Source organism: Strix uralensis, chromosome 1, assembly GCF_047716275.1.
Source record: "Strix uralensis isolate ZFMK-TIS-50842 chromosome 1, bStrUra1, whole genome shotgun sequence".
In the NCBI taxonomy this organism is placed as follows: domain Eukaryota; kingdom Metazoa; phylum Chordata; class Aves; order Strigiformes; family Strigidae; genus Strix; species Strix uralensis.
This window is the reverse complement of record NC_133972.1, coordinates 10,163,472-10,176,333: the sequence shown is the minus strand read 5'-3', so window position 1 is coordinate 10,176,333 and position 12,862 is coordinate 10,163,472. Positions and strand designations below refer to the sequence as shown.

Below are 12,862 nucleotides of genomic sequence, written 5' to 3'. Positions count from 1 at the left end.
AGGTCCAGTTTTTGAGAGAAAACTACTGCTTTCAGGACAAGATTGCCTGCCGTTACTAAGAGGGAGGACGAGAAGCCCAAGAGGTGAAAATGGGCGCAGTTGGGAACGACCCCGACTTCCGTTTTCATTCCCCCTACGCACAGGTAAATGCTGTAGATTTTACAGTGCTTTGTAACCTTCATTTTCTTGATATACCCGTGTTGAAAGGGAGGCTTACTGTGTGAAGTCTCAAGTTGATACGTCCCTCTCTCTGGCTCATGGCAGCACCCCGACATCAAACTGCTCCTTTTTGGAAGTGCTAAGAGCTAAGATAATCTGAACCACGGACAATTGCTCCTGTGAACTGGGTTCAGATACTCAAGGAACACAGAGTTAAAAATCGCGCATAAAGATCACCCATCTCTTTCTTAATGAATTGACATGACGCTGATTCTGCATAAACGTGCCATGTTTATAGCTTCTGCTTACAGCAACTACCTGGATTTCTGTAAAGTCGGTTACTTAGGAGAAAGTCCTTCAAAATGGGTCCGTCCTCCAAAGAAATACTTCTAGTCCGCCTAGTAAAAATCCAAGGGTGGGTGTAGGGCTCTTCCTTCTTGCATCCGCTTCAGCATCAGGCACTGAGGCGTTGATGCCTGGGAGATGGGCTTTGGCTCCAGACCCCAGCGTGTCTCAGGGCATGGCCCACTTGTGCTGGCTACAGTCCAAAAGTGTGTGTGGGGGGGGGGGGGTTGGAGATGCTGCTCCTAGACCCAGCTCTTAAATGTCTGCACCCGAGTGAAACTTACCTTCAAATAGTCACGCTTGAAGATCCTTGGGTTTGTTTTCCTTTAAAAAACTACACAGAAACTCATTCGGAATTAACCCTCAACCTGGCATTTACAGCTCTCAGCTGGGATGGAGTTCACAGCCAGGACACGAACCTGAGTTTCTACTGGTCGCCCTAATACTGCTGTCCATGGACTACTCTATCACCTCCGCCATTAATTAAACACAAGAAGTTTGAAAAGAGGAGATTCACACTTAAGGCAGCCACTGGCCTATGGGAATCTAGTGTGACTTACCCACAAAGTCATTTTCCTCGTGAGGCTTCCAGGTGCCGACTGTCCCTGTGAAAAACCTCTTGGCTGTGACACTGTGTGCTCAGAACGGAGACGGGCGACAGGGTCACATCTGTTCTGCGGGTTTAGAGACAGGGTGTCACCGTTTGAGCTCAGAGGGCAACGGAGCACCACGCAGCCGCTCACTGCCCCCTTCCCTCCCAGCGCTGAGAAGGGGAAAATAAGCAAAGATGCTGCTCACCCCCCGCTTCCCCCCCAGCGCTGAGACAAAGGAAAGCAAAAGACCCACGAACTTGAGATAAGGACAAGGAGGGATGAGCTCAGCCTTTAAGGCACAGGCAAAAGACAGACTCGTTAAGGGAAGGAAAAAGGGATGCCAATTTAATACAGACACTAACACCACCACCCCTTAAACAGACAGAGTAGGACCGTGACAACCACTGCATCTTGAAAACACCTTTCCCCACCCCTCCTTTCTTCCCGGGCTCAGCTTTGCTCCCGGTATCCCCACCTCCCCCCGGCAGCGGCGCAGGGGGCAGTCAGTCCTGCTGCTTCTTCCGCCTCAGCGAAGAAAGGGGCAAGTCCCTTCAAACACACTCTTGAGTCTGCAAACAAAAGGGACTTTCTTCTGCGACTTGACGTTTCCAATGGGAATTGGAACAAAACGCGTTTTTGCCTCCTTTTGAAGTCCAAGTCTGACAAGTCTGTACAAGGATTACAAACTCCCAAATTTTTAGTTTTTCTCTTTTGGCTCGGAATCTTTCTGAGTTTTGCTTCTTACTCCTTATTTTCCCATAGACCCATGTCCTTCAAGACTAAGAGAGTACTAGTGTAAGATTTGCACTTGTCCTGCAGGTCTCATTTGAGATTGACCCCATTACCCCACTGTGCAGCAAAGGAAACTCAGTCACGTGTCAATTAAGCCACTAAAAACGTTTTTTTCTTCCCAGCATCTCATGAAAAGTCTGCAGGACAGTAAGTAGACTGCTTTACCCCTGTTCTTATCTAGGAACAGTTGTACCTCATGAAAGCTCCATTGACCTAACTCAAGATAACTTCAGAGATACCTGGAGCTTAACAGAACTTTAAACATAACTTTAAAGGTTCCTCAATATCAGAACGGGGGCCCACAAAACCTTAGTCCTATGTTCACAGCAGTACACCACGCTGTGTGTATCCATTCAGGCCATTTTTATTGTTCCATTTACAACATCTGAAAACTCTTTTCTCCCGCAGCAGAAGTACCACGACATCTCCTGTTTCTGGGAAAAACAACCCCGAGGCTGTCTGAGGATCAGCTGTGCTTTCCACCACAGCAAACCTCGGCACATCAATGGACTTTTTTTGCCACCTACTAACAGTGAGTAAAAATATCTTATCAACAATTTGTTCACTGGACTAAGTAAACACGCAAAAATGTCCTTCCGGTGCTTCCATCATCTAGACTGAGGTCAAGAAATGCACCGTGGCAAATCAGTCAGGTAAGATCTGCTATCGCAGCAAGGCCAAGGCAAAGCAAGGAATTGCACTGGCATTTGCATAGGGGCGCCACATTGATTTTTTTTAGCTGTCACGTTACGAATCTTCGTAGCTACCAGTTACGTGAAAGACGAAGCCACAAGCGGCACTTTAGATCCACGGAGTAAAAACGTTGCTTTACTTGGGTATTTGCTAGACGAAATCTCTCTAGCAGTCAGAATGGCCAGTAGGCAGGTAATCGTTTGAGAGCAACGAAAAGTTGCCTGTGTGGTGGGGGGAGGAGGTTGGCAGGGCCACTAGCAGCAGTAGCTGTTGATAGAGCACAACACGTTACGCGGATGAGACACCCCTTCTATAGGTAACGTCAGATTACAGTCCTCTGTGTGGAGATGTATGTCCAGTTCAGCGCTCTGAAAGCATTTTTCAGGCTTGAACATTGGATGCGGGCTACTGAAGTACAGCCAGACTTTGCAAGGCAGTACAACGTCTGAAAAATCAGAGTATTGATGGAAAAAAACACCGTTACAAGTGGGCGTCTTTTCTCCTTGGGCTTTTCTAAGAGGAGCTCTTGCCTACCAGGAGTCCTGGCAGACAGCCGGAACCTGGAATAGGGTAAGAGTCCAGGGTGGGGAACCAACACAGATGTCAGAAACTGGGCGGAAGCAGGCGTGACAGCAAGTCAGCATGACTTGCCATAGAAGCACCAACAAGCGGACTAAAATAGAGCTGGTCTTGGGCCTCCTCTCCAGAGCTGGAGACAGGTGTCCTAAGAGAAGTCCAGAAAGACCTCTACTCAGAAGCAAGCGCCTTGTGTTCCCGAAATCTTCTTAAACTCACAGAAGTTGGATTTGGCTTACAGTCCCCGGAGCTAGTTAATACCCGATTCTGGACACTGACAAAGGCTCTATCAAGTTCAAGTGCTGTATCTTACTTTCTCTTGCATGAGATACAACAAATCTCATCTGCAGTAGCGTTCTTAAAATGGCTTGAATCTCATCCACGTGCTGCTGCTCACAGGCAAGCAAGAGAGGCACAAGAATAGCAACCACGGCAATACAAGAAAATGCCCACGCTGCATCTTCTGCCTTTAAAACCCCAAAAAACATCCAATATCTTTAATGCAGTGCACGGAATCCTGCTTGTATCTAGAGCTGCACGTTGGTCGGCTTGAACGATACAAAGAGGCTCACCATCTTTCATCATTTTTCATTTCAGTCCCTTGCATTTCCCGGCTCTCAGAAAATGCTGTCCCAGTACCAAAAGAGTTTTGCTGCCAACATCACCGGTAGATACAAATTTCTACGGGAAAGAGTATCTTTTATGATTCTCCTCTGATTAAGTGTAAATCACTTTCAGGAACTTCATGGTCTTTCTCAAAATCAACACGTTGTACGCAGTAAAGAGAGGTGTGATTCAGAAAATGTTGACAGCAAGAAAAGCTCCCCAAGCTAAAAATGGGTAATCCTGGGCTTAGCGCTGCTAACTGCTTCAGAACTGATGCCACGGGCAGGGATACCGGCCTGCCTGTTCTTCAGCCTGTTTAAAATGTTCTCACAGGTGGGGTCCTAAACTCACTGACTCCCTGCAGCCCAGGTATTACTAATCACAGGGTTCCCTCTGTTGTCAATAACTGCAAAGGGACTGGAAGAATGAAGGTTACTGACTGAAATTAATCTCTCCACCAGCTGGAAGAGACACCCAGCCTTTCTCAAAGGCTGTAGAATGATCAAAATGTTCCTCTTCTCAGAAGGCTTCACTCAGCACTGCCTCACCTGTCCGTTCGGAGGAGCCGGTACCTGTGCTCTTCCCTGCTTTCTGCAGCTGCAAGATGCTCTTTTGCCAACCTCCGCAGGCGGCTTTCCCTAGAAGGCACAGTCTGTCTGTGTAACGATGCCTTCGGTGTGAGAAGGATTTCAGAACTACACCTGCTGGTCTCAACCTGGATTTCATATTCTAGTTCCCTCCTAACAAACACCATGTTCTTTTCTGCAGATGCCCCACTGCAACAGGGTAGCCAAGAAGAGATCCTGCACCCAGCCCCCCATCAAGAGCCACGCAGACATCAACAGCACATTCGACTGCCAATCCACCCTCCGCTCATCATAAACCTCGGGGATGAAGAGGACGACGAAGATGACGAGGAAGAGAACTGTAAACAACTTTTTTCTTTCTTTTACAAGGAAGTAGAATGGGGGGTTTTTGACACTTCACAGCTGATTGAGTCGAATAACCATTACAATTTTAGAAAAGAGTTGTTGACAAGTTTTTGAAAGAGTTTCCAGCTAATCCCCAAGTTATCGGAACCGGTAGTCACCAGATGTGAGTCAGGCAACATTTCCTAACTCCTGTGAAATGCCTGGCTGTATAGTTCAACAGCGGTATAATTCACAAACCTCTTTTTCATTAAATAGAGCTGAAGTCACAGGTTTGTTCACAAAAGATAGCGGTGTGACTTCAACTTCAATAATTTCTTCAACTGCTTGCCTAAACTCTGTGGGCAGTCTCATTTTATTACACAAAGTTATTCTTAAATCTAGCAAAGAGAATCCATACAACACTCTTCACATAAACTGAATGTCTATATGTTTTTATATACACACATACATATATACTTACTTAATTTTTTAAAACGTTGTTAAACTGTTGAATGTGTCTCACTCAGAGACACGAGATTCACAGGGAAGGAACGAATCGCACATTCCCGGAGAGGGAAAGCGAGAGCGCGACCTACTCTCACGTGCGCACTCCGCAGACTGCTGTGCTAGTTCTCAGGCAGCCACAAGCTGCTCCTCCCTTTCCCCTGCCCTTCAGGCTGGCCGGCAGGGCTGCCTGTTCAGGCTTCCTAACTCGGTTTCAGTGCGAGTAAGCCACGGGAACCTCAACAATATAACAAGTAGGGCTTTGCTAATCCTAGTAGCCTTACCTGAGACGGCCAACGAGCGCTCCCTTCGCCAGCTCTGCTGGCAGACATTGCAGGAGAGCAACTCCGGGCAGAGGTTTTGTGACAAGCACTCCCTGGTGACATGTTTCATCAGAAGATTGCCTTTGGGGGGTAAAAGAAGGATCATGAGTACTGAAGATCTTTTGGAATCAGTTTACAGCAACAAACATTTGCTTCTTAATATGTGTCCTGACTGCAAGTCCACTGCACTTGGAAATACCCAATAGCAAGGAATCCATTTTCTGGCCAGAAGCAGAGCTTGCACTCAGAAAAAAAAGAAGGACTGTGACCAAAGTGCATTTCCTTATGGTGGTTGCTTATTAAGAATTGCCGAACGTCTTTGTACAGCTGTCTAGTAACCCTTGAAAAATATTTCCTACAGATGTTCCTAACTGGGTGCCGAAGACCGATGCAGATATAGAAGAGGAAAGAGCAATAAAGGAAATATGCTACAAATCTGGTAAATACAAACTTAGTCACTCTTTCCTAAACAGCAGTGCCGCCAATATAGTAAACGTTGTCCTTTTTTTGGTTTGGTTTTTTCCCTTCCCTCTTGGGGTGTGTTTAGGAGAGTATTACAGGATTCAGCCCCCTCGCGAACACCAGTCTACAAACGCTGAGTCTTCACCTCGGGAAAAGGAGCTGTCACCCTCGGAAGCTACCAACCGAGACTTGCAGAAAGGCAAGTACTTTTCATCTGCTTGGACAATGGTTACCACTTTGAAAATTACTGTTACAGGGAGAAACTATCACAGAGTTTGCCCCTCCTCCCCACTTCTCAGATTTAGTGTCGATAAAAGACAGCATATTACAAAGAGCATAAAAACACTTCAGTAATTCCCCCCATCTCTCTCTCTCTCTCGTGTCACACACGTGGTGACTACCTGTATCGACTGTAGGTGCAAAAGGTACAAATGGGCTATTAACCCCACGTGTACTTTCCTGAGATACACAACATAGGTCTCGCATCTAGTTTTTCGTCACGATCAAGATTTGTGTAGCCTAGTTTTAGCAATGTAGTTTCCATTCCCCACCAGGCCGTGCAGGCACTCTTACGGGGCTATTTATTGCATCCTAAGACAGTGCCAAAGAAAGGGGAGACCAGTCCCTTTCCCAGAGGTGCTCTGGGCTCTCTGCTGGCTGTCTTGGCTGTCCAGATGATGAAATGCAGCCACACAACAAACTCTGCTGTAACTAAATTCAGATTAAATAAATACCCCCTTCAAGTGCCTTCCAAGAGATAGTAAGAGAGAGTTCCACTTTCTTTTGAATGCTAGGCTTTATCCAACATAAGGCAGGACAAAGAAATACAAATTCAGAAATACTTACCTCCTATATTTTGTTTCTCCTTCATTCTGGAGCAAGCGGCATGACTGAAAAAAAAAAAAAAAAATCTGTATTAGTTCTTTTACCAAATAAGCAATAGTAGAATTCCATTTGAGGAGAGAGCATTATGCTCTGACTATAAAAACACACCAGACTCACCAGTAGAGCAGTCATCAGAAATTGCTGCACAGAAATATGACCTGCTACTTTCAATTAGAGAAGAAAAAAAAAAACCAAACTTTTTTCACATTAGTGTCAATTTCAGGGATAAAATCTTGATAATGCTGTTTAATGTAACGCAGATTTGAGTAGGGTGATGCGCTGGTAAAAAATGGAATGGAAAAACTGTCTCCATTTCGAACCATGCAGCCTGAATTGTTCAACAGAATTGGGCAAAGTTATTTTCTTCTTCTTTCTGCATTTCACAGGTTTCTTATTAAATTGTTTTTATAAGCTATTTCTGTTGAATATTTCTATACGTTTAGACTACAGACAGGGAAATCCGTACGGAAGATACGGACACAGCTTGCCATATTTATCTGTATTTCTAATTAGATACGTTCAGAGAGAAGGACAGAGGTGCTTCCCCAGAGCATTTCTTCAAGTTGAGGTTTCACTCTTGAGGTTTTAGGTACGAGGGCGACATGCACCTTGAATCTGCCACATATTCCATCGGGTAGGATCCATCAATATCATTCATGAAAAGCGAGAAGCTGAAGAATGAGCAGGTGGCTGTAGCTGGTGCCTTACTTTGGAGCCGGGGTCTCCTTAACCTGCCTATTATGCTATTTCCTTAGAGAGCACGGCAGGTTACACACCAGGTGCTCGACTTGCACTCGGCAGGATCCAAAGAACTAACCAAAGAGAAAGAAGCATAGAAGATGAGAGGTTAAAGGCAACTGCACTAAACTAATCACCAGCTCCCAGAGGCGGGAGGAAGAGAATGGCAGTGCCGTTCCCTGTGCTTACCCACAAGCAGCTAAACCCTTCTTTCTCTTGCCTTTCCAGGTGATGGCAATACAATTCCTACAACATTTCGTAATGCAAAAAAAGAAGAGCAGCGTTCAGGAAGCAGAGTAGCAATTGAGGATATTCCCAGAACAGACCGCAGAGCCTTTGAACATGCAGGTAATGTACTTCAGCACTGGCTTCTCATTGCTGAGCATCGTGTGCTAAATAAAAATCACTGAATGTATTTGGACTGGGCTACCCACAAAGAACAATTTTTTAATCTCGTTTTCCAGCCAGGATGTCAATTCCTGAAGAACAGCACAACAGTTTTGTTTGGTTTTTCCCTTTTAGGAATTCACACTTCAAACCCCAGAGTAAAACCAAGCTACCAGCAAAGGGCTCAAAGGAAGGGGGATGAAACTGATTCTTCTCGTCTGTGTGTCACACAAACGGGCAGAAAGTCTTCTGTCCCACCTCCAGAACCTCGAAGGAAGGCCTATGTCGTCTACCGTAGCGTCACTGCCAATCAAGAACCAAAGTTCAGTGAAGCTACAGGTGGGCTCCTGCTTACACTGCATTCTTAAAACGCCTCAAACGTGCCTGTCCGTGTTGTGCTGCTTTCGATTGGTCCCTGCAGGTGAAAATTCAGTTATTTATGCCTGAATATGGACAAGAGTCCATTTGATCCAGCACCGTTTTCACAAACAGACTGCCGCAGTATCCACAGACAGAAACGTGAAGCTTTATAAAGCTTTACAATTTGTCAGGCAGAATAGTCATGAACACTAATTTAGCACCTCCGTAGCAGAAAGCCACTTCTCCGCCCCACAAGCAGGCATGAATGCAATCATGTGCCACGGTGCACAAACATACCGATCCCCACTTCTTACAGCATCTTTTAGGTCTTGTTCAAACTCCTGCCAGCAATTTAAATGCAGCATAAATGTTTGCGATTTATGTTCATTTTGTTCACATTATTTACGTGGGACAGAGGACTGAATTCCTTCTTCCTGCCATTCATTCAGGATGCTATTTCCCTTCACCTCTTTTCCACCTGTCCTCTCGATAGCACCCGCTCTGTCATAAAGTTGACAAGAAGCCTACAGGTGGGATTCCGAGTCTTGTATCCTTCTGGCAATCTGTCTTGGATGTAACCATAAACGTACAGCTTTTGCTTTACTGATCGGCATTTTTGTCCTAAGAGCAACCAGCAGCATTTTTGCTACCTTTCTTTTCAGCAGTACCCGAGCCACACGGTCCGAGATGCCCCAAGCAAAACAATCACCTCGACACAAAGACAAGACTTGGCACCCAAACGCAAAACTACGGTAATACTTACGTGTAGTGTATAAACTGACAACTTCAGGATTATTGTGGAATTAATCATTTGAATTAACGGAATTAAGGTGGCATTAAAAGAACACCAGAGGATTAATAATATTCATTTTTCAGCCCGTTTTACTGAGAAGGGTTAGTCCTCGGGCAGCGTACTCTGATGCAAAATCAACTGCCCAGCACAAAAACACAATACTGCCTTGTGCCTTCTTCACAAGCAGGGATAAGACAGGACATTGCCTTATGGACTCCTTTAATCTAAAAGCAATTGATGCCTTCGGGCAGATTTCCAACACAGGAACGTCCCCTTTGTTGCAGTCAAGGATGTCCATGGCGGGATCGCCTCATTGGGAAGGTCCTGTGAGCCCCCTGGGAACGCTGCGAGATTACCAATGAGCTTTAAACGACTAGAGAGGGAGTCTGTACTCAATACTAGCTGGTATTTCAGAGCTGCTGTGGGATTCACCCCATGCATTCATTGCTCCTTCAGCTAACGTCATACTGAATTCACCTATCAGGCTCAGGGAGTCTTTCCTGCCATTGCAGCTGAAATTAAGAAACAATGTCTGTGTGTTTTCTACAGACAAATATCATCAGGATCCTCCAACTCACCGACCTGGAGGAAAAGAAATCCACACGGAAAAACACGCTCTCACTTCAAAACCACCATTCAGGTAGGTAACTGCTCGATACAATTCCCTCTTTCCAGTAAAAGCACCAGGTCCCTCCCCACCTGTGTTTCAGACCCCCCAGTCGGCCCCGCTGTCAGTGCTGCCCTGAGCTGACCCAGGGCACTTCCACACGCAGCACTGGGCCATTCGGATTCCCGTCAGAGACGCAAATCCTCTTGAGGCACCACGGAGATGCAAAGCACCTCAACCCACCTTCGGGAATCCCTCGCCAGCCTTGCTACCAGTTCTGGTTTCTTTGTGCAACCACCACACGCTTCTCAAGCATCTGCTTGGGAAGGTTTACGAGGAAAAATACTCGCGTGGAACCTTTTGAAACATGGGTGGATTATATTAGGATGAAATGATTTTTTTTTCTGTTGCTTCTACAAGCGTTGAAAGCGTACTTCTGAAAATGCTTCTGAGAGAGCGTGTTGTTTTATTCTAGGAAATGACGCACAAAATGGTCTGTCTCTCTATTTTGACAGCAGAGCCAAGAAGACATGCGAGTCAACACAAAAGGAGAAAGCCAACCTACACGGGAGAAAGAGATGAAGCGAGTGCTTCCATCGACAAGAAAAATCAAAGTTGAAACAAGGCAATGAGCAACCGGAAAATCCAAAGATGATTAAATTACAAAGTCTGAAAATCCCGTCTAGGAAGTGCACTAGAACGTTCAAAACTTCAACAGCCTTCGATAGATGTACAAAGTTTAATCTGTTATGAAAATCTGACAGCTCAATTTATTTGTACAGACTATGTTTTAAGGCATAATTCCTGTTACGAATAAATACTGTTGGTTTCCCTTAGCAGTCTCAGAGACCTTTTAATGTAAACAACAATAAGTGATGCATTCTAGAAAGTGCAGTTAGGCCTCACTCTCCTTAACCGAGAGAAGAATAGAAAAATCTAGAGTATCCGGTTTAGCTGACAGTTAGAAAATGGGAAAAAAAAAAACAGACAAGAAACACCTTTTTGAAATCAAGGACTAAGCGTCTTGAAAATGTTTCCTCCCCTCTAACTAGACATCGCCGTTTCAAATTGTAGTACCCGATGCCTTGCGGCAACACGGTCTACGTTGTCTGCCTGAGGCAATTTAAAATCGTACTCAGAGGGATACTGTGTCCAGTTAGATAAGGCCTGGCCTAGCCCTTATCTAAGAGCGCAGCGACAGGTTCTCAGGTGAACGTCCTTTCTGTCTGACAGTGGAAATGACGAATAGACTTGGCTTCTTTGGGAAAATCCTGTCAGAGCTCAAATGACCAAAACGGGCTGACTTTTCCACGGACGGGAGGTGCAGGGTGTGCTGGGCCATAGTCGCAGGCCCATTCAGTGCTGCACAACTTGGGCCTCCCAGCATCTGAATGGCTGTAGGATTAGCTACACTGCCCTCCTTTCCTTTTAAATGGCATCTCAGAAAAACAGCAGCTGAAGAGATGCTTTACACAATCCGAGGGCCTTTCCAAACCGGGATCATAAAGAACTAGCACCTCCCGATGCAATTTCACCCACCTCCCCATCCCAAAAAGCCACCCCAACAAGCCAAAGCCAAAAGAAAATCATTTTCTAGCATCTTAACATGCCCACATGCCCAGCACAGGATCGGGCTGACTGACAGGCCCAGCTCAAGGGAAAGACACCGACCTTGGTGCCCGCAGGCTTGTTTCTCTCGCGTATTCTCACTCCTCTCTCCGGATGCCGCTGCTGCCCAGCAGTTTTCCCCCCTTCTTAAATATGTTATCCCAGAGGCGCTCCCACCGTCGCTCATGGGCTCAGCCCGGGCCGGCAGCGGGGCCATCTTGGAGCCGCCTGGCACTGCCTCTGTCGCACACGGGGGGAAGCTTCTGGCAGCTTCTCACAGAAGCCACCCCTGCAGCCCCTCCGCTACCAAAACCGTGTCACGCAAACACAATACAGAATTAATTCTTCCTGACCGTACCTTCTTCTGTGCCTCCTTCACGCAGAGCTGTCCCCCTACAAAGAGCCCCTGGGTGCAAAGCTCTTGGCAGGGTTAACACTTCCTTCCCATGGCTGCTGCTGCCCACTGACACTTCATCCTTCACGGCCCTCACCTGCTTGCCCGAATTTTCCTTCTATGCTATGAACCACTAGTCCTCTGTCCTGAATTCTGCCTTGTATCTCCCTCCCTTCTCTTGGGCTTCATCTCTATCGTATTACTCTTTAACCTCTCTTTTGAGGTTGCGGATCCTTTCCCTTTCTGCCCTTGCTTTTATGGTTTACTCCAAAGTTCCCAGCTTTTGCCCTAACGGTGCTCTCAAGTGCTCACCTCCGAGTCACTGATGTCAGTCAGCGGGGTTAAATGGGACCCCAGGACCTGAGGAGAACAGGATGCCTCACCGTCTTCCAACACTAAAACTCCGTTTTTCCCCCTAGCTAGCTGCTTTTTGTGCAGGGGCAGCCCAGGACCTCAACGAGATCAGAGGTGGTAATTAGGGACACAAGTGTACGCTGTTCTTTCTGCTTTAGCCGTGCCAGTGGACATCGCGGAAGCAAGAAGCAGCTCTGCACCCCGACAGTGTAAGCAGTGAACAGCTAACCGTCCACTAACAGGAAACAGCAACTTTCTCAACCCAAAGAGGGAGGTAGAGTAAGAGAAACATTGGCTGCAAGGATTTTGATTAAGAAACAGTCAAAGAATAAAGTTTGCCTCTGTGCTAGCCAACATTTGTTCCCAAGAACACAGTTCCTACGGCAAGAAGTTGGGGACTATTTAAGCCCCGCCAAATGGGTTTGTTCCCTTTGACGTTAAAGAAACACCACAACGGGAGACTCTCTGAAACGGTCCCATTTTCCCTACTTTACTCGGCAGCAATGCAGAAAAAGGAAGGTGTTCAAGCTGGACAGGTTACAGAGCGCCATGATGTTGACGTCACGCGCTGGACGTGCCCTCGGCAACCCCTGGAAGGTAACATTCCAAACCACCTAGCAACTGCCTTCGTCGGTTCAACAAGCCTGCAGAAGGTACCACCTCCTGCCTTCAAGCGTCTTTCGCTGTCGGCTGGAGTTTTTCTTTCAAGAAAGAAGCAGAGCTAAGGTTCTGAAGGTCCAGTTTTTGAGAGAAAACTACTGCTTTCAGGACA

The 12,862-nt window shown here is 46.4% G+C and overlaps 1 pseudogene; it reads left to right on the top strand.

Annotated features, from left to right (window-relative positions):
- Nucleotides 1–89: 89 nt before the first annotated feature.
- On the top strand, nucleotides 90–12,815 carry LOC141952968 (uncharacterized protein C12orf50 homolog; annotated as a pseudogene).
- Nucleotides 12,816–12,862: the final 47 nt, after the last annotated feature.